Raw genomic sequence first — 21299 nt, 5'->3', positions numbered from 1 at the left:
TAGCTAGATTTTTAAGATCTGAAAGATGTGTTATTTCATTTTGTCAAGGAAATCCTGTCTTATCAAATTAAAAAGCATTTGCTAATTCACAAGGCATAATGGTCATTTGTTTTTCAAATAATAATAATACTCTTCTTAATGTAAGAAAGTAAGTCATTTAAAAATATCTTCTTAATAACAATTTGACATATTCTGAAGATAAAAGTTTATAATATATTTTACATCAAAAACATAATTTATAAAAAGAGTTTCTATTGCCATATATGATGCGTTTCGCCTCCAATATTTCTTATTATTTGACATGCCTACACTATTTTGCTTGTAGCAAAAATTAAACCTGATGATAAGGATAAAATTATGTGTGAATGGGCTAATTTCTTTCATTGATTTAGCTTTGTCAGTGATAACATGTAGACGTTATTTTTATCTTTCTTAAACAAAAATAAATAAACTGTATTAATTCCTGTTGGTTTTTATTTTAGCATGATTCTATCCATAGAATTCGAAAATATTGCTATTTTAAATAAATTTACACATCATATGTAAGTACTAAAATTCTTATTATAAAATATTTCAGTTTGAATTCTTTTTCAGGATTTGTGTATTAGAGACAATACATATAATTCTAGATCACTATTAAACTAGAATACCGTAGTATATGATTGCAAGTTTTTCTGCATCTATTTTTTGGAGGCTTTCGTTTCATCTTTAAGTTAAAAATATACAACTATGAGAATAATAGGATCTTTGTATTCAGCCTTGCAAAAAACAAATTAGCCATAATGGGCAACACTTCACGTACTAAATGTCTTGCAGACGAAAAACAAAGAGTAAAAATGTATTATTGAAAAATATAGATGAAGTCTCTCACCGTTCCAAACTAGCCAATTCGTCAGAAATTCACGATGTTAATGATAGCGCATTTATTTTTCTCAGAATCCTACGGTTTGTCACATCTGTTAAACGTCATCACTGTCCTGAATTGGCATGGAAGAGGAATTCTTATTCTTTTTATTCTTGCGACTAAATTCGTTAACTGTCCCCGTGTCGGTTCGTAAAAACATATTTCCCTTAACTCGCAGACGACCATCAACGTAGTCTTTGACTTTTTGAAGTGCTGTTTTAAATTTATATTCGCCGTCTGCTGGGCAGCAGAGATATAATTCTTTTAAATTTTATAGTTTTCCAGGGGAAAAAAATGGCAGAAAAGGCATCAAGGAGGAATAACAAGTAGTTGATTTAACAGCACAAGTAGGCGATAAAGCCTATCAGTGTGGAATTTCGTTCAAAACTTATCTTTGAAATCTGGAGGAATGATTTATAAAAGTAAATGATATTGTAAATGTAAACAGCTGGTGATGCATTCGGCGATTAAAAAAAATAAGTAGGAAAATTAAGGAAAATATATAATTTGATGGAAGCCTTATTGCTTATATAAATAAAAGCACGCAGACGTGTTAAAAATTCTGGAATACATCATGCAGTCCCCGTTAAGAATTTTTGTTCTATAAAACTTAATAGCTTTTTCTTGCTAAAGGTAATTAGGAAATTTCTGTAAAAATATAATATATATATATATATTTTTAATGAGACTTGATTATACAATTACTAATGACAAAATACAATTTATCTTTTAAATGGCCGTATTTATCTTCACCATTATCCAAAATTCTCATATTTATCCCAAAGGCCTCACCAGCAGACGAGCAGTAATGACGCTGAACACCGGTAGTTCGTACTCTTCGCCCTCATTTTTCCGAGAGGTAACGGTCTCGCAAGCTGAAGATAAAAATCTGCATTATTTCGAGAAGTGTTTGTTCCCACTGCTCGCTTTCAAATCATAGAGTTTGTTAATAAAAATTTTTTAAGTTTTACAATGGAATAAAAATAGCATTGCCAAATATTGAATACATTATTCCCGATTCCGAAAATTCGTGGAAAGCATTGCGACTGTTCCCATCTTCGTACGACTTTAATCAGCCGAGATATTAATTAAAATCTCTGAAAATACTCATTTTCGCGCTCATTTTTCCGAGTGGCAACAGTCTCGCTCGTTGGAGATAAAAGTGCTTTATTTCGAAAAGTGTTGCTACTTCTCGCTTTCAAATCGTAGAGTTTATTAATAAAAAATTTGTAAGTTTTACAAAATCTATCTATCTCTCTATATATAAAGAAGAATGTCTGTTTGTGTGTTTGTTTGTTCCCGTTATTGATTTCTGATCAATTATGGCTCATTTTTTGCCACATTTAATCGACTAAAATTGAATATAGGTGAAATATTAGATGGAACTGGAGCTTTTAGAACCATTTGATTAGAAAGCGGAAAATCATTAAAAACTGAGAATCATTGTCGCTGACATAGCAAGAGAGAATCAGTTTATTTTTCTGTCGAAATTTTTTATGTGGATTCCATATCGCATCAAACTGAAAAATATCTGAATCGTATTTTTTGCATGGTTATTAGAGAAGGATTACAGCGGTATCGTTCTTTTTGTTGTTAAATACATTACTCTCAATCTAACTTAACTGGCATCGGGGGCTTCAGCTACTAATCAAATAAACCACACCAACCAGTTTATCTTCTCTCAGACTGTAGATGTTATTAAATTTTTCAGCGAAAAAACAATATGAAAAATCAAATGCCCCGAAACCCTGATCTTCCAGTTTTCACTTGGATGTGCTAACAGCTTGCACCAGGAGATCCGTTACCAGGTGCCAAGGATGCGATAATACCTTACATTCTTCCTATGTTAAAGGGAGATTTAACTGAAGCTCAAGACCCAGGCGATCAAATCCAAATAGTTGTGATTTATTGCTACATGTTTAATTATTATAATTATTATGAAGACATTTAAGTTTTTCGAAGCCAAAGAACATGACACAGTAATTTTTCCTCCCTAGGATTCGAACTGTGGTTTTTACATTTCATTTATATCTTAAAAGTACACAAGAGAGAATGCAATAATTCTTTACGAAGCGCCCTCACTAGTGATCGAATGGTTAAGATCACTGAATACTGCTATATCGGAATACTGGTATACCCCGGGGTTGTGCTCAGGGAATCGAGGTAGCTGCAGAGTTCGCTTCAGAGTTTTTCAAGTGTGTCCCCAGAATACGGGCCAGTTTCCCTTTGAAAGTCCTCCACGAAGTCATCATTCTTCTTAGGCAGACAGCCAGGACCAGATTTAGACTCGAGGAGATCCTAAGCTATTTTAGATATGGGGCCCTTTATGAGGGACTTTATAAGAGAATTTTTGGCGCAGAAGGGGCCCGAGATAGTGGGGACTTTAAGCTAGAGCTTGGTAGCTTACAGGTATTCTTCCACTGCACATAACCTCTGAAATGTTTTGCCGTGTTCTAGTAATCTAACCTCATCTAATATCCACAAGATGATAATCTATCTTTTTAGATGATTTTGGTCTTCTGTAAAATTCGTCATGTTACGGATGGGGTCTCCACCAGAGGATTCATTTCATACTTATAATGAGCCCTCTTATAGGCTTTGATTAACAAGGCTTTATTTAAAAGTACCGAGTTATAACTTAAGATTTCAGTCAATTTTTCGTTCAATGTAAGTTAAGCTAAGTAAGTTCAAGCTGCTTGATTTTAATTAATCTTTTAAAGTGCACAGTTACATTGATGGACTGACAGAGTAAAGTAAGTGTAAGTTATTTGGTTTTAACTAATTTACGTGGTTTTGGTAGGCCTTTTCAATGACAAAGTTAAGTTAACGTAGTGGTTTTAGTTAAATAAGTTATTTGATTTTACTTAATTCACAACGTTTTGGTTAGCCTTTTAAATTACAAAGTAATGGTTTTAGCTAATTTAAAAACGCGCATTTTAATTAATCTAAACTACAAAACTACACAGTTTTAATTAAACATTTCCAAAAGGAAATAAATGAATTTTTTAACCCTAATAATATTTCTGGGTATATGTAATTCAAGTAAAAATTGTCAAAGTATTAATTTTAACTAAAAATTCTTTCGAACTGCGTACACACAAATTACAAATTAGAGACTTCCAAAAATACTCGCCCTCCTACCAATGATGGATATTTGCTTGTTCAGTTCTGTTCTAAGTATGGTCGAACGCATGTTCTAAGTATGGTCATTCGCTTAACTATATCATCACCGAGTGAACTGCCCAAGGTGCACTGCGGGCGCTAGACCGATATTACACCTATGAGAAGGGGATTAGACAATTACAGTCCACAATTCAAAGCCAGAAACCAATATTATGGCAGGCGGTGCCAGTGACCACCATACCGAAAAGGCCGGCCTTTCCGAAACTGCAAAACTGTACGTTTATTATATTGCGCGTGCCAACTCTTGTGTTAATAATTTTTGTATTTTTTCAGGTTATTTCTGATATTTCTTTTTCAAAGGACGAAAAATAGCTATCTGAAAATAATAATACGTGTTTGAAATGATAAGTTTCCCTTAAATATTTCAAAAACAATTATTTTTTAAATCCTATTCAGCATCATTTTAACGATATTTGGCGGGTCGCTTGGAATATCTGATTATGGAAAGCCTAATTTATTCCGCTTTGCTATAGAAAACTTGTTTATATTTGTAAAATTAATAATAATAATAATACAAAAATAATTAAACGTAAATTTAATAAACCATAATTTTCAAGACTTTTGTTCATATTTTTAATCTGATTGTTATTGTTACGTTATTCGTGTGCAATTATTTGTATTATGATTATATTATTATGCACTGCATACTATACAGAAAACTATAACGGAGGTCGATGAAGAAAGCTATTCCTTCCTTGGAACACCAAATATTTTTCGTCGTCGTTTCTTTGCCAAACTAATGAAAGTTTGCTGCATTTTACAAATTTTGTGTGAGCAAATATACTTTCATTCGCATTCAAAAAATAATTCAAGGTTACTAACAAGATAAGAATTCATTACAGAGGGAAGTTTTATTTTCTTCCGTTTCATTGGATGAGAGATAATTATCGACGTAATGAATAGCTTAAACCGAGCGGAAGGTCAGTTAGCCGTTCTACCTGTAACGCCAACGCTCTCACATATGATCACTAACGAAGCTTTCAAATACACACTTTCTCTCTTATGGTTGATAAGGAATTTATCATAAATAAGCATTCAATTTTATTTATTCATCCTACAAAAAGCATATTTTTTGTATGTGATAATTATCGACGTAATAACTGACTTAAAACGAGCGGAAAGGTCAATTAGCCGTTCTACCTGTAACGCCAACGCTATCACCATAAGATCATTAACGGAGTTTCAGTTTCAGATGTACACTTGCTCTCTTATGGTGATAAGGAATTTATCATAAATAAGCATTCGATTTTATTCATTCATCTTACAAAAAGTATATTTTTGCATGTGATAAAAAGTTTTGGATCTGACATGGATGAAAATGCTAACTATGATGTCTGGGTTGTATAAAGGCTAGAGAATATGTAACCATATAAGGTAGAAGGAAAAATATACCTATATAAGGTAGAGGGTAAAATGTGCCTATATAAAGCAGCAGGTAAAATTCATCTGTAACCATGTAAGGTAGCAGGTTAAAAAATCGCGGACGAAAATGTCTCGTTAAAACATCGCAAGGCAAGGAGAAAACATCGTCGTAAAAAGAAAGCAAGCAGAAAACATCGTAAGAAGAAAGCAAGCAGAAAACATCGCGATATAAAACATAGCGGTTGAAGCTAAAACGCTAAAAAATTTCGCAGTTTTAAAACATTGTCGTACAAAAATTCGTAAAAAAATAAAGCACCTATAAATCATTGCATGATGATAATATCTCAGACAGGTACAAACTATAAACATGTTAAGCGAATTTTCGCCTAATAATTTGAGATCACAAAGAGAAGTGAGTAATATTTACCACCTGCACATTTCATAATATTGTAAAGAAAAGCAAGAAGCATTCAAAATCTGAAAATTATTAAGCATTAATGCTACGTGTAGCATTTAAGAGTTCTGTTAGAAAATTACATTGCCAACAAGTAACAGTCATTATTGAATTCTTGCTCTTTTATAAAGACGCTTCAGAATATTTTCGTGGGAAAATCTAGTACGAAGGTTGATCCAAAATAAGGTTACACGGGTAATAAAAAGTTATTTATTAATAACAGACATAAAATACATACGCAAATTAAGAGGCATACTTGCCTATCATTTTTCCACATAATCACCAACTCTATTTATCTGAACGCAAGACCAACTTGTGTAACCCGGATTTGCAGAATTCACGTCTCTGCTCATTGAACCAGTTGTCAGTGGCTGTTTTCACATCGCTGTCTGAAGAGAACCTCATTCCAGATAAATGTTCTTTCAATTTTGGTAAAATAAAATAGTCAATGGGTGCTAAACCTGGGCTATGGGGGGGGGGGGGAGCGGTAACTCCAGATTTCCCACTTGAGGAGGATGACACCAACAGTCAACATGGTAGGGCGCTTGCGTCGTATGGCTTTACGTAACCTTGTCTAAATGGGACTGTCTTATCGCCAGTAACGGTATGGCCACCTTCCAGATACTCGGACAACGAATTACGACTGCAAGACCACTTTTTTAAACGTCTTGCCATTTCAATCGCTCTGACGCGTTTGCAAACTTATTCTACCTACTCGCTCAACCGCTGCTAGACAACTAGTTATTATTTTTTTTATTCACCTACGTATAAAAATATTAGAAACAGGAAGAAACATAAATTTAAAATTTTATTAACTGCTATAAGTAGCGTTAAATTTTGCTAATTTCCAGAGTTTCAATGCTTAAGCCTTCTTCTTGATGTTTCAGTAATAATTCACTAGTTAATACAAAAATATGAAAAAAAAATAATAAGATGTTAAAAATATTACGTAATCTGTTCTTGTAATGAAATCAATGTTTGAATGTTATTTTAATACTGCGGTTTCTCTTTGCTTTCTTTTCTTCTACGATGTTTTGTACGACGATGTTTAATTCTTGCGCCGTTTTCTCCTCAACGTTTTCTTCCGCGATGTTTCTGCAACCGAGGCAACAATGTTTGATTGCCATAATATTTTTGGCATTATTGAACTACTCACGGGGCCCAACAGTGGTCGAGAGGTAAAGTCGCTGAACACTGGTAATTCGATCCGAAGTTAGAACCCCGCAAACGGCTGTTTCTGTGATTTTCCTCATGTGTAACGTGTATACTAGCCAGCTTCCCTTAGAAAATCTTCCACGAAGCCATCTCTCCCTTTAGGTAGATACCCCTCCAGTGCTTTGCCGTAATCAAATAAACCAACCAGATGAACTACTCATACATAATAGCATTGATACAAGAGCCGGATGCGCTCGTTATTCAATAAATACAAATGCACTTTTCACATTTTTACAGTATAGGGAAACCTTCGATCACGAACAAATTATCAGTGCAAAAAACGCCTCCTATAACGAATTACGAACGCTCAACTACTATAATATGACATGCTATCACTGCTGTGATCTCACGCACATTTTTTTCTCCTTTATTGTATTTTTCGCAGACAGTTTTCTTTTACAATGAGGGTTTATGTGAGTACTTCCTCCATTATTTCGCCATAAACAAACTTAACGTTTCATAGATATTTTCCCATTACTTCATAAGGTAGGTAGGTAGTATGGCGCGGTCCACCCTCCTGGCAAGCCCAAGCTCGCCTTATGGCTTTTCTAGACCGGCCACGAAGGAAAAACACATAGGACAACGAAGTCTCGAGCAGCAGTCGAATTAGGTGCTCTTTGTTATTCTTCTGTTCCAATTATTAATTCTTTCCATTCCTTTTGCTATGTTTTTTGCTTTATTTTCATTATAAACCAAGTCTTTAAAGCCCTCCTTAGAACTCCTAAAGTCTTTTGTTAATTCAGACTCTTCCACATAATTCCTGTACTTTATAAGGTATCAGAAGTGGGTGCAGCCTGAACCACCTAACCAAACAAGTTGGTCTTATGGTTATAATCGGCCCCTCCGTAATTTCCTCGCCACCTTTCTGTATGCCTTCTTGGTGAATTTACCACCAGGATTTGGCGATTGGGTCCCCTAATCCCCAGCCGCCATTTAAAAGGGGAAATGTATAAGGTATTTTCTCCTTCCTTTTTGCATGCCTTCGTGGTGTAACTGTAGCACACTCGGCGCGTAGTCGAGAGGTCTAGGTTCGAGTCCTGGCGAGGACATTGTTCATTGTTTACGTCTCCACAGCATCAAAATAACCTAATAACTCTACAACTTAGCCCTTAGTTAATCAGAAATTACCTATATATATATTTCATTCAATTAACGTTTTAAATCTTCATTGTAATATTTATAGTTCAGATTTAAAATAATATTTATTTATACTTTTCAGCCACGAAAGGTATAATTTCTTATTATTGTTATATATTCTTATTATTTTTATCTCATCTAGTTTGTGAGACCATTCCCAATAATTCCACTTTAGAACTAATAACTACGGTAAAAAGGCTCATTTTGAAAGTGTTAGAAAAATAGATTTTCACTGCAACGCTTTAAAAAAATTTTAATAATGTAAACAAAAATAAATTCTTTTATATTAAGCGCACTCTAAACCAAATAGTTCATTTCAGAAGAAAAATAACACTTATTTTTTCTGAATAGGAGCTGAGCATTGATATTTTATCATTAAACTTAAGATCTTAAAATAATCTTTTATAATTATTATTGTTTCAGATTTTAAATGGAAATTTAACATATACAGATTTCGTACTAAATTGTAGAAAAGAAGGAATTAATGTGAATCCTGCTGAGTTTTGAATTTATCCATATTATTTATTATATGTCATAGAAATTCCAAAACTCAAATATTTGTTATTTGAAGCATTTCAATGAACACTAAAAGCACGATATTACAGGTCTTTGCCCTAAAATTGTCTTTAAAATATGAAAAAAGGAATCACAAATGAAAGAGAAGAAAGCAATATAATCACATTTTTTATTGTGTGTCAAATATTTGAAGGTCTGCTATTCAAGAAAATGTTAGAGAAGAACGTAGTTTTAAGTACTTCGTTTTTAAGATAAGAAAATTGCTCTTTCTTCTTTATTCTGCGAATGAATAACTTTTTTATACTTCAGTAAATTTACTTTTAATGATATAAATCATACATTTCGTTTATCGACGAGTTTCCAAGTGCTTTTTACGAAAAACATGAAATTTAAAGTGGGTTTTAAAGAAATCTTCAAAAATTTAACTCGAGTTGATTTAACTCGAGATGACCAAAAGTAAACGCTCAGTTTTGTGCACCGAGAAATCTGCCTTCTTGCCCGCTGGCGGAATGGCTTGTTTTTGCGCAGAAATTCTATTTTTAATTGTAAAAATTATTTTAACTACATTTGGTGTTTTATGTTCTTCCATATTTTTTAATTTTTAATGACGACATTTTGAGTTTTTATGCGTTTTTTCCTTGCCGGAAAGTGAGAACTGAATTAACTGAATAATGAATATATCTCCAATTAAATTCGAGGAAACAAGTTTAAATGAAATGCAGCAAAAATTGTATATAATTTAATAGGCCGTACAAGGAAGTCATGATGTGATCACATCAGAATTTTTTAATATCAAATATCTGGGTTAATTTTGTAGTAGAGTAGTCGTTTTATTTTTTTGTGATAAGTACAAAAGTTTCCTAAATATAATTAGAAGAACCAGAAAAGTGCGTAAAAAGTTAGATTTCATAATTTTTATAAAACTGATTTCTTTAAGTTTAAAAATTCCAAAGCATGCGTCATTTAAAACATTTTTGCAATGGAAAGTATACAACTACGACCAACGGTTGCGAAACTAAAGACCGGGTCATGGACAACTGAGGACATGGTGCATATTGAAAGAAAATTTTTTTTGTCCGTATTGTAGATCACTGCACGTGCAAACTTGTGGCTATACTTTTAGGATTTTAGATTGGTAGCTCGTAATTTGCATTTTATATATTAATCTATATATATAAAGAAGAATGTCTGTTTGTGTGTTTGTTCGGGATTAACCTAATCACTACTATAGCTATAGTCACCAAACTATATACAATTCTTTTCTGAGTCCTGGGAAAGGTTGACGTCCACTTTTTTCCAAAACAAGTGACAACAGTCTCGCGCGCTGAAGATAAAAATCTGCTTTATTTCGAGAAGTGTTGCCACTGCTCGCTTTCAAATCGTAGGTAGAGTTTGTTAATAAAAAATGTTTAAGTTTTACAGTGAATAAAAATAGCATTGCCAAATATTTAACACAGTATTCCCAATTCCAAAAATTCGTGGGAAGACATTTCTAATGTTCCCAGCTTCGTGCGACTTTAATCAGCCGAGATATTAATTAAAAACTCTGAAAACACTAATTTTTGCACTCATTTTTTTTCGAGTGAGAACAGTCTCGCGCTTTGGAGTTAAAAATGCTTTATTTCGAAAAGTGTTGCTAGTGCTCGCTTTCAAATCGTACAATTTGATAATTAAAAATTTATAAGTTTTACAAAATCTATATTCCTAAAGAAGAATGTCTGTTTGCGTCTTTGTTTGTTCGCGTTATTAATTTTTGATCCATTATGATCCATTTTTTGCCACATTCAATCGACTAAAATTGAATATAGGTGAAATGTTGGATGGAACTTGAGCTTTTACTATCATTTGATTAGAAAGACGAAAATCATTAAAAACTGCGTGCCATTGTTGGTGATATAATGAGAGAGAATAAGTTTATTTTTCTATAAAAAATATTTTACGTGGTTTCCATATCGCATCAGAATGCAAAATGTATGACTCTAAATCGTATTTTTGCATCGTTATTAGAGAAGGATTGCAGCGGTATCGTTCTCTCTGTCGTTAGATGCATTACTCTCAATCTAACTTAACTGGCATCGGGTACTTCCGCTAGTTTGGAATAAAATACAAAAATACATAAACTTGGACAAGCATAGATGCACGATTGACTATTATGATTTGGTATGAATAAGTAAAAGTGCATGGTTGTAATTTTTGTAAAATGAAGGTATAAGGTATTTCTCCCGCCTTCTTAGCATGCCTTCGTAGTGTAGTGGTCAGCACGCTGTGTGCGTATTTCAGAGGTCCGTGGTTCGATTCCCGGCGAGGGCGTTGCTCCTTTTTCATCACTCCTGCTTTAAAAATAACCTAATATCTCTACAAAGGGTATATTTAATTGCTTTTTTTTTACCAAATAATTAGGCAACTAAATCTTCAAAGAGTCTTTTTATTGCTTACTTGCTTCTCATCGCCCACTTTAATGCCCCTCGGATCAATAATGTCGCCTAGAACTCCTCAGTGTCCAGCGATGGACAAGAAAGCCCACACTGGTACACTATGATCTAAACTTTTGAAATACTATACCGAAAAGTTGAGCATGATGATTTCATGGATGTTTTTATTTTCTGGTGTTTTTTCTTAATTGTAAAGTAAATGGAGGGACAAAGCGCCCTATAATACCACCTCTTTATTAGGTACACAGCGTTAATCGTTAACCTGTACATTTTACGTCGAAATAAGACAAAGAACATATCGTGGGCAATTATTAATAGCTAACCACACTATGCTCATTCCTACGTTATATTTGATCTGATAAAACTAACTAAAAATTAAATTGCTCTTGAATTGAACACACAAATACTAAATCGGCTTGACTGACAATAAAATGTTCATCACGTAAGTAATCATCTATAATTGAAATCAGAAGGAGGTAAAAGCGCAACATAATTATCATAATTACTTAATAGAAAAAATGGACACATGACTTAAAATATTCAAAAACGTGTTTGATAATTACCCAATAACATAGTCGTTAATGATAATTAATGATTTGACAACAGTTATTAACGACGCTTAATTGCGAGTTTAAGTAGGAGTCATTATCTTAATTTAGAACGAAAATAATTTTTATTCATAATTTTTATTAACTGTTTTTTATATTTAATTAAGCGTAATGATTTCATTGCAGAATAAATTTCCTTCTGCATAACTTGTGAATTCGATTACCAAGTGAAGATGTCTCAGATCTACTAAAGAAATTGTAATTGAAGATAAATGCTGTAAAAGAAACGGATAATTTTATAAAAACTCTTAAGCGAGTTCATTGATACATTTTAATTCGAAATTTACTGTAATAAAGGAAAAAATTACGTTCAACTATATTCCTTTTCTGGTGAAATGATCCCTATATAGATTAGATTTATTCATTATCTGATAACAGCTAATGTATGAGTTAGCTCTTATCAACACCATAATTACAGCAAAAGAGGGAGAATGTGTTTATTGCTAAATTCTCCTCTAGCCCGGTGCTAGGCCTTATGTAGCCTGGGGCAATTTTTGTCGCTCCCAAATTCTGGTACATGGTATCTATAAATTTTTCCACTCCTAAACATTGCAGACTAGTGCTTCTGCATCGGTTGCATTGGCTCTGGTGCCGATGCGACTGATTCTGCCCCACATAAAAAGCGACTGGGGAGAGGCCCAAGACATTCGTTAAAATCAAATTGGTGACTTTAATTAAAGCACACTGCAGTAAACATTATGTTTTTCAGAGCAGGAAATGTGAGAAATATATAGCTTCCTCACCGGGATTCGAGTCGCGTATTTTCCGATGCTAGCTAGACGTACTAACTACTTACACCACTATAGCAAGCACGGGGAAATACGATTATTTCTTGTCAGTCACTCAACAGTAAATGTAGTTTTATTTAAATTTTCCATTTCGGCGGGAATAAAATCGTTGGAATCCATGAAAAGTTAAGGATAAAATACTATTAAAAGCCGGGAAGCGATATTCTAATTTTTGGGTCAAAAATAATTGGGGGTCGCAAAAATTTAGTTTTTCATTTTATGTAGTAATACATATCATATTTACTCGGAAGTAGATCTTTTTTCGTGTCATAAAACGATCTTCGTTACTTAGGCGGTCGGACTGCGTACGACCGTGTTTACTCACGCATCCCCCCCTTTTTTACTAGTTTTATCGTGCGAAAATCGAGAGGGGAAAATTTTGTGATTCATTTAATTCCCGAAGAGGCGATTACTGTAAGAATGTAACAAATGAAACGTCTTCATAAATAAACTACCTGTATCTATTTCTGTATTATTTAATTACAAGGAATAGAAATTCCTCCAAGAATACGCAGTAATATTAATATTGCAAAATCTAAGAAAATACCTTCATTTCTGCTTCCTTGTATTATGAATCTTGCTCTTTTTTGCCCAAAAGGGCCATTAATTTCGTTTTGGCATTTTGCGTTGATTCACTATACACGTTGATTTACTTTTTAAATTGTTGCCACCAAATATTACAGCCCTGTATTATATTTAAAGAAATTAAATAATGAACAATCTGCATAAATAAATACACGTATGTTTCTCGCATTGTGATAAAACAACCGTATCTGCAACCATCGAATTTTAAATAACGTACGTTTCCACCCGAATATGGGCATCTGGAAGCCCAAATTTGGAATCTGGAATTTGTTTTATTACCTATTTCATATTTTGTAAAACTTTAACGAATTTTTGATTAACAAACTCAACTTTTTCAAAGCGAGCAATGGCAACACTGTACGGAAGAAAAAGACATTTTTATCTCCAGCGCGAGAGACTGTGTATCAAAAATTATTTATTCCCAAGTCAATCAATGGCCATTATTTATTCCCAAATTTCGTTTCAAGTGTCAAGCTGTAGTAAGAAATAAAGAAGTTCATTATTATTTACATACATCCATATATATTTTTATTTATGTATTGAAGAATTTAATAAATAAGAGAAAGGTTGCCATTATTTATTCTAATTTCGTTTTTCGGATACGGACAATATGCGCGAAGCAATTTTCTGTGGAAAGATGTATATGCGGCGGCGTTGTCTATTAGTGCTGTTCTTATCTCTTATAGCAGCGTTTTTGTTTTCAAAGTACTATTAATAAAAATATGTTATTTATGTTAATTTATTTAATTCTTTGTTTAATGAAATTATTAACCCGAGAAATATTATTTCTGAAGTTTAGAAAATTTTATCGCAGTTGAAATTAAGTGCTGAGGAAAGTACGTTTTCTCGCTGGAAGTACCAACATAGCGCATATATCTTTCTAGAAAAAACTGTTTGATGCATGTTGTCTTATAACATAAAAGATACAAGCTGCATCTATCAAAAAAGCTGCTTATCTCACTGCTTAAGCTAGCCTACTCTAAATATGCGAGATGACATAAATTCAGAGTTCCATGCTTGCTTCGCTCGTACTCGACGGCCCACAAATTTTTCTAAAGCCGTAAAAGCGCACAAAACGAATCACATTAGATCATGAGTTTCGGTTTCTGTTTAGTTAATTATGGCAAAGCACACTAGGACTGCCTAAGGGAAGGGATGCTTTCGTGGAGGACTTTCTGAAAGAAACTGGCTGGTATACATGTTACACATGGGAAAACCCATGAAAACTGTCCTGCAGTCAGCACGCTCACCTGGAATTGAACCCAGGTCAGAACTACCAATGTTCAGCGATTTTACCGCTCGACCGCTAGTGATTTAACATATAGACTAGTCAGTTTGATCCAAATAATTACTCACGGTTCTTACATTGGCCAACATTCCAGTAATATCATTTAACACAGAGCTATTGTTTTATAGTATAGTGTTAAGTAGCTCATATAATATTTGAAAAGTTATACTGAAAATTACAAAATAGCTTTAGGGTATACACGTGAAAAGTTTCTTGCTCTTTCTTTTATTCATGAATACTACCCAATATCTTTAAGAAATTCCTCCAGAAAGATTCTCCTTGGGCGTATAACTCTCATGTGTGTTGCTATATTCAAATAGTATAATCTTAGAGAGGACTTTTTAAAGCAGGGGACATGCAAAATGCTCAATGCCCTTGCCGGGATTCGAATCTTGATCTCTCGAACACACGCCGAGTGTGCTAGCGTTATACCCCGAAGGCATGCTAGAAGGAAGGAGAAAATACCTCATAATCTTTAATATTTTTTCTTTTTTCCCTAATGACTGGTACTCAGCCGACTTCGGCTTAGCTGCTACTAAGGCCAGAAGTGGTGGTCACTTTATTATGGAGGCACCTAGTAGATGGGCCACCTTTCCTTCCTATGAAGGGGCCCACCAGCGGCCGAGCGGTAAAGTCGCTGAACACTGGTAGTTCGGTCCGAGGTTCGAATCCCGCGAACGGGCTGGCTGCATGGGCGTTTTCGTGGTTTTCCCCATGTGTAACGTGTATACGAGCCAGTTTCCCTTAGAAAGTCCTCCACGAAAGGCATCCCTCCCCTTAGGCAGATAGCCCTCGTGTGCTTTGCCATAATTAAAATACACATATACACACCTTCCTATGAAGGGAACGGACAGTTACAACCATGCTTTCTCTGGGATTCAAACCCGGGCGCTTTGGTATCGCAGTCGGCTCCTCTAACCACTATACCGTCTGGGCGGCATAATTTTTAAAATTGTTTCTTTCGTTCTTTGAAATGTTTGAGGCAAAGTAATTAAAACATTACTTTCTAAACAGTATATGAGCTAACAGAAGTTTGTCTTTTGCAAAGGCTGCGAGTTCTAAAGCACCATTTCCAATAGTATACGCGGAAAAGTTTCAGAATGAGCATATAGTTACGACAGAATGCTTATGTATTGTTTGGAAAAAAACTCATAGACAAGTTTGGGAAACACGCATAAAACTGCAACAGAATACTCATATAATTGCAGTCAACCTGGATATAAAGAAGCAAAAAAAGGAAAGAGAAACAAAAGTTTGATAATTATATATAATTAACATTTGCAAATAAATATGTAAAATTATACTCCCAAAACGTAATAAACCTCCAAAACATTTTCTGCTTATACTATAGTGAAAATTACTGATACAAAAAGTACCTGAAAGACTGAAATTAAATTAATTATCGGATTCCGAGGTTGCTGCAGTAATCAAGACCAGTTTAAATATCTTCTAATAATATTCAGAATAAAGCGAAACCTCGTGTTTGTGATTCTTATCTCTAGTCAGTTCTTAAGTTTATACTCATGTACTAGTAGTACTATTTGTATTATGATAATTGTATTTGAGTTATTAATTTGTATTGTATTTGATCTCTTGTTAATTCTTATTGTACTCTTAACAGAGTACAGGTGGGGTGTGTTTAATATTTTTGTATTTGTTCTCCGACGCTAACACATCGTCTGTGAAAATCGTCTGCCAGAAAATCTGCGCAGTCGCAAAGTGTTACCATGATTACCAGTTTTTTCTTTACCGTTGTTATTGTTAAAAATAAATAGGAAAATGGTTGTTCTAAAAGACTGAAGTTGTGTTTAATTGCTTATTCGGACTACATTTTTTTTTATATAAGGAAAATATCCCCAAATCTCTTAGCATTAGCGAAATTACTCCTTACTATAAAAAATTATACTAATTTACAATTACACGAAAAAATTTGATTTCTATTCAAAAATTGCTTAAATTTTAACTTCTGTTCAAAAGCTGATTATTGTGATTTATACATCAACGTTCGTCAGCAATATTTAAGCTGACCATGTTGCCGTAGGAGTTGCCCATGTGACATAGTGTTACATCTGTTCGCTTAGCAGCATTTAAGCTGACCATGTTGCCGTAAGTGCGTAAACAAATATTATTTATTTATTGCCTATTTTCAAATATATTTTCATTCGCTTCTTATTGTTCCTTGCTTATTTTAAGATCAAATATACAAAAACAAATTTAATACGAGCATAAAGGAAAAGTGAGACTACAAACTGGATATATCGAATTACAGCTTCTGATTACAAGTAAAATGATCAAAAATATGCGAAGATTTTATTTAGAAATCTTTTAAACTATATAAAGTAAAACTCGTTTTTTTCTTTCGAATTTTACATAATAATGTCCATAATACCTCACAAACTCAAAAGCAAAGATGTTTGATTGAGTTTATAGTGTGCTAATGCTACAAACTTAATTCAAAATCGAGTATAAAATCACTATTTATAACATGTTACTAGTTCAGTAGCTTTTGATTATAAATAAAAAATCGAAAGTATATATTACGGTTTTATTATTATCGTCTAAGCTACTTAACAGATAAATCTTTTTTTTTTTTTTTTTTTTCATTCGAATTTTACATAATAATGTCCATAATACTTCCCAAAATCAAAGGTAATGATTTTTTTGATTGAGTTTATATATTGTTGATTTTATACACTCAATCAAAAATCGAGTACAGATCGTCATGTTTATAACGTGGTATTAGTTCCGCCGCTTTGAAAGCATAATACAATTAACACTTAACTCTTTTTGTTGAATAAAATTGAAGGGAAAATAATCATAGGAAATTTTAAGAGAGGTATGCAAACTTTCTTGGATATTTAGGATCATAACTAAAAATCATGTCTTAAAAATGGTAAAAATTTCATAAACATGAAACATTTTGCTGAAATTCTAATACACCAGTTGAAAAATTTAAAGAGAAAAACTAAAAGAAAACACTGACTGAAGAAACGAGGTACATGTTTTATCTCTCGAAATGCACTGAGAATTCTCATTTGAAATTACCACTAGCAGAGCCTGCATTTCCAAGTATTAAATCTCAACAGAAAATGCATTATTTAATGCAACTTGTAAACCATTTATTCTCATGGATATATAAATCAAACAAAAATATACATAATCAAATCAAAAATAAAAATAAAAGTTCTTTCAACAATGAATAAATAAATAATATAAACTTTACTTTTTATAATACTTTAAATAAAGTTCTTTCAACAATGAATTCTATTGATCCTGCTATTCAGTTCACTTTTGAACTTGAGACTTGCAATTCTCTTCCGTTTCTCGACATTCTGGTCACACGTAACACATCCAACTTCAGTACTACGGTTTACCGTAAATCTTCATCGGTTTGCCTTCCACCACACATTAAATCATGTCATCCGACTAAACAAAAGTTAGCTTCATTTTATTCCTATGTTTTCCGTGCTCTTCAAGTTTGCTCCTCCAAACTAGCCCTTGATGATGAACTAAATTATTTAAAAGCAATAGCTATTGTCAGGGGCTTTTCACCCAACATTATTAACCAAGAAGTTAAAAAATTCTCATCTGAACACACTAAAAGGCACACTCTTGTTTTAGGAGATTATAAAAATTCTGTTGTCATTCCCTTCTTTCCATCAATTAGCTATAAAGTTGCACATATTTTGCAGAAATTTAACTTTCGGGTTGTTTATTCTCCCATCAATAAAATTCCGAGTTCCATAGTTAAGGACCCCATTCCGGATATGAATTCCTGGGGTATTTATAGGATTCCTTGCCAGTGTGGTTTAATTTACATTGGCCAAACTAAGAGAGCCTTAAAATTTCGCGTCAAGGAACATGAGGCGTATGTTAGAAAAAAGGAAACACAGAAGTCTTCTGTTGCTCAACATTGTTGGTCCGAAAATCACACTTTCAATTTTTCTGCTGCCAAAATTATTCAAAAAACATCTTCCATTGGAGAACTGGATTTTCTAGAGGCATTTCACATTCAAAAAAATCTTTCTGTTCTAGTTAACGATCCTAATTCCAATCCAAATTTGCCTTCGGCCTTTAAAGAAATTATGTTTTAGTTCTGGTTTCACCAACAGATGGCGCCACTTGCTTATTCTTGTCCAGGCTTTCTTATCTTACCTAATCATTATTTCCTAGCTTGTTCATTTGCGGTTTTGCAGCTGTGGATGGTGGTTCGGTAAAACCATCGAAAGTAGTCCTGTGAAAATTTTGTAAATATAACGCTGATTTTTGTTGTTTGACTTCTGAATTAGTATTTATTCGGCGTGTTATTGTGTCTTAATTATAAAAATAAGAATCAAATGAAATAAATAAGAAATAAAAATACAAATTTTAAAAGTTGTTTTCTTTATGCGAGACTAAAAAATCATGCTCTAAAGTTTCTTAATTAATAGAAATCATCTCATAGAAGTCCATCTCTTTAACTTAATTAGCATATTTCAAAGTAAACTAGAAGAGGAACACGCCAATAAAATTTAAATGATTTGTCATGGATTTTTTTTCGGGGGGGGTGGATTCTTTTTTGAAAAAATTCTGTTTTCAGGGCTGACGATTCAAGCAGTTTTTATAACTCTCTTCTCTATATACATATTTTAATTAAGTACATTTTTCTGTTATTTATACATACAAAATTATTTTTGTAGCTTAATCTACTTTAGCGTGAAATCATCAAAATTACATTAAGAAGTCAGAATTTCATGGCCTTAATAAAGCAAATGAAAATTACACTAATGTTTACCTCCCACCAATCTATAAACGTCGGTATGGGTGGTTTTGTTTCCGGTTCAAATATTCGATAGTGAGTTTTCAGTAAATAAGCACATGTTAGAGTTCCCACAACACATTTTTACTATTTTTACAATAATGTCAGTCTGGTTGTCTCTACCTGCGTCTGAATGTTACGATTTTTCTATCCACTTAACCATATCAAACTTCTAAAAATTTCTATTTTCCTTATTTAACCTTTTTACATTCATATAAAGAGTTGATTTGGGTTAAAATTGGACAACCGGAAGTAGTACTTTACTTGAAGCCCAAAACAACTTTCAATGAAAACCTGTATTAAAATATAATGCGAAATTTTTTCAGTTTTTAGTATTAAGACTTTTATATCAATAGGAACACCCTATTAGATTTGGGCTAAAACTGATAGACCAAAAGTGATACTTTACTTGAAGCTCTGACCAGACTTTTGTAAAAGTTATGTTATAAGATAACACAACTCTCAAATTTGATATCTAAAATAAGAATATGACTCAGACCAACATATTACATTTATAAGCATTAAATGTATTTTTGGAATTACGCTAAATGCAACTGGAATAAGCTCATTATGAAGACGTGCTCTTATTATGAAGCAATTAAATGTCTTAACATGGAACTGCGAGATGACATGTCCTGGTTACATCAGACTTTTATTTCTCCTGCATTTTATGCACATATTGGAATTAAAGAAATAACTTAGAAATGTTTGCTTTAACTTCGTTTAAGATTTTAATAATGTTTAATATTATTTTTCCTGCCTTCAGCTGAACTCTACGAAATGATCTTTTTTAGCTACTTTTCCAAGTTATTAATGACATTTATTTCTGTTGTCTGTATTTCTGTTGTTGGTGTTCTGCTGAAAGACGCCTTAGGCATCATTTAAACATATATTATTTGTTTACTATTATTCGTAAATGTAAAGTACTCAAAATAAAGTTCTTCAGTAGATACAATTGCTTTTCCTTATTCATTACATATCGAAAAGAGTGCTACAGATACGCCGCACCTACCGAATGTTAAATAAATTATTAAAATACCATGAAAAAATATTAGTGCTCAAATATTTAATAAAAATACAACACAAAAAATCGGTAGCTTTCTGCTTCTGGCAATTTTATGAACTAAAAACATCATAACAAAATGTAGTACGACTTTGTTAAAAAAATGGAATATTTCATAGTGAGCAAATTAACTGAAATGTTTTTAATGCTTTTGGGTATGCTATATAATGTACCACAACAGTCTATTTTTTTTTTCCGCTTTTTAAATCGTCTGTTTTCTTCTGCGCACACATATTACAAAATTAAAAAATATTGCATAAATGTAAAAATATGAAAAATTTATAACATAAAAATCTTTATATATTTCCTATACAAATTCATTTTTAGATATAGCTCTTATTAAACTTGCTCCTACATATAGCTTCAGAAGAAAAACTGTGAATGTTAATTAAAATAATAGATATAATTTTAATTAACAAAAGTTAAAGATTAGAAACTGCAAACGCTCTGGCAACCCAGGTCTAATGTAAAAAAGAAAACTACTTACCTTGAAATAAACTTTTAAAATTTTCCTCTTGGAAGTGCTTCTCAGAACCGAACAAATTTCTTATTCAGCCTTCACAATGATTATTCTTATCTTGTCCAGTTTGTTTCATCAAAATACAAAACTGCAAAACATGCAAACCAATTGTCTTTGTCTTGTCAAATTCACATATACCCATATAAAGAAGCTCGCAAAAAAAAAAAAAAAAAAAAAAACTGAAAATATCCTTTGAAACTGGAACTTTCAAAACTGTATAGTTCTGAGCACCAAATAACTATTTGTTTTAAAATAATTTTATTGTTATAAAAGTATGATTTAATTTCGCATAAAGATTTAACAACTGAATTTTAACGTATAAAATCCGTAAACAGCTCCTCTGGACGAAAAACAGTAATCATTAATTTCTTAAACAGAGAATGGCAGCTTACTATGAAGTACTCTGCAACTATGAAACCGGATATCATTTTGGCTTTCGCGGGACT

The 21299-nt window shown here is 32.8% G+C and overlaps 1 protein-coding gene across 1 annotated transcript in view; it reads right to left on the bottom strand.

The window, feature by feature from the left end:
* Positions 1–20990, bottom strand: part of LOC118195824 (protein Wnt-5b-like) — a 995694-nt gene extending 974704 nt beyond the window's left edge. Inside the window, exon 1 of the mRNA XM_085819314.1 lies at positions 20821–20990. The gene's annotated coding sequence lies outside the window, so the exon portion shown is untranslated. The remainder of the gene's footprint in view (positions 1–20820) is intronic.
* Positions 20991–21299: the final 309 nt, after the last annotated feature.

The sequence above is a fragment of the Stegodyphus dumicola genome, chromosome 6, assembly GCF_044657685.1.
Source record: "Stegodyphus dumicola isolate Sdum_Otavi_A_Nest chromosome 6, ASM4465768v1".
Taxonomy (NCBI): domain Eukaryota; kingdom Metazoa; phylum Arthropoda; class Arachnida; order Araneae; family Eresidae; genus Stegodyphus; species Stegodyphus dumicola.
Note: the sequence above shows the minus strand (reverse complement) of the source record. Positions and strands in the feature narration are given on the sequence as shown.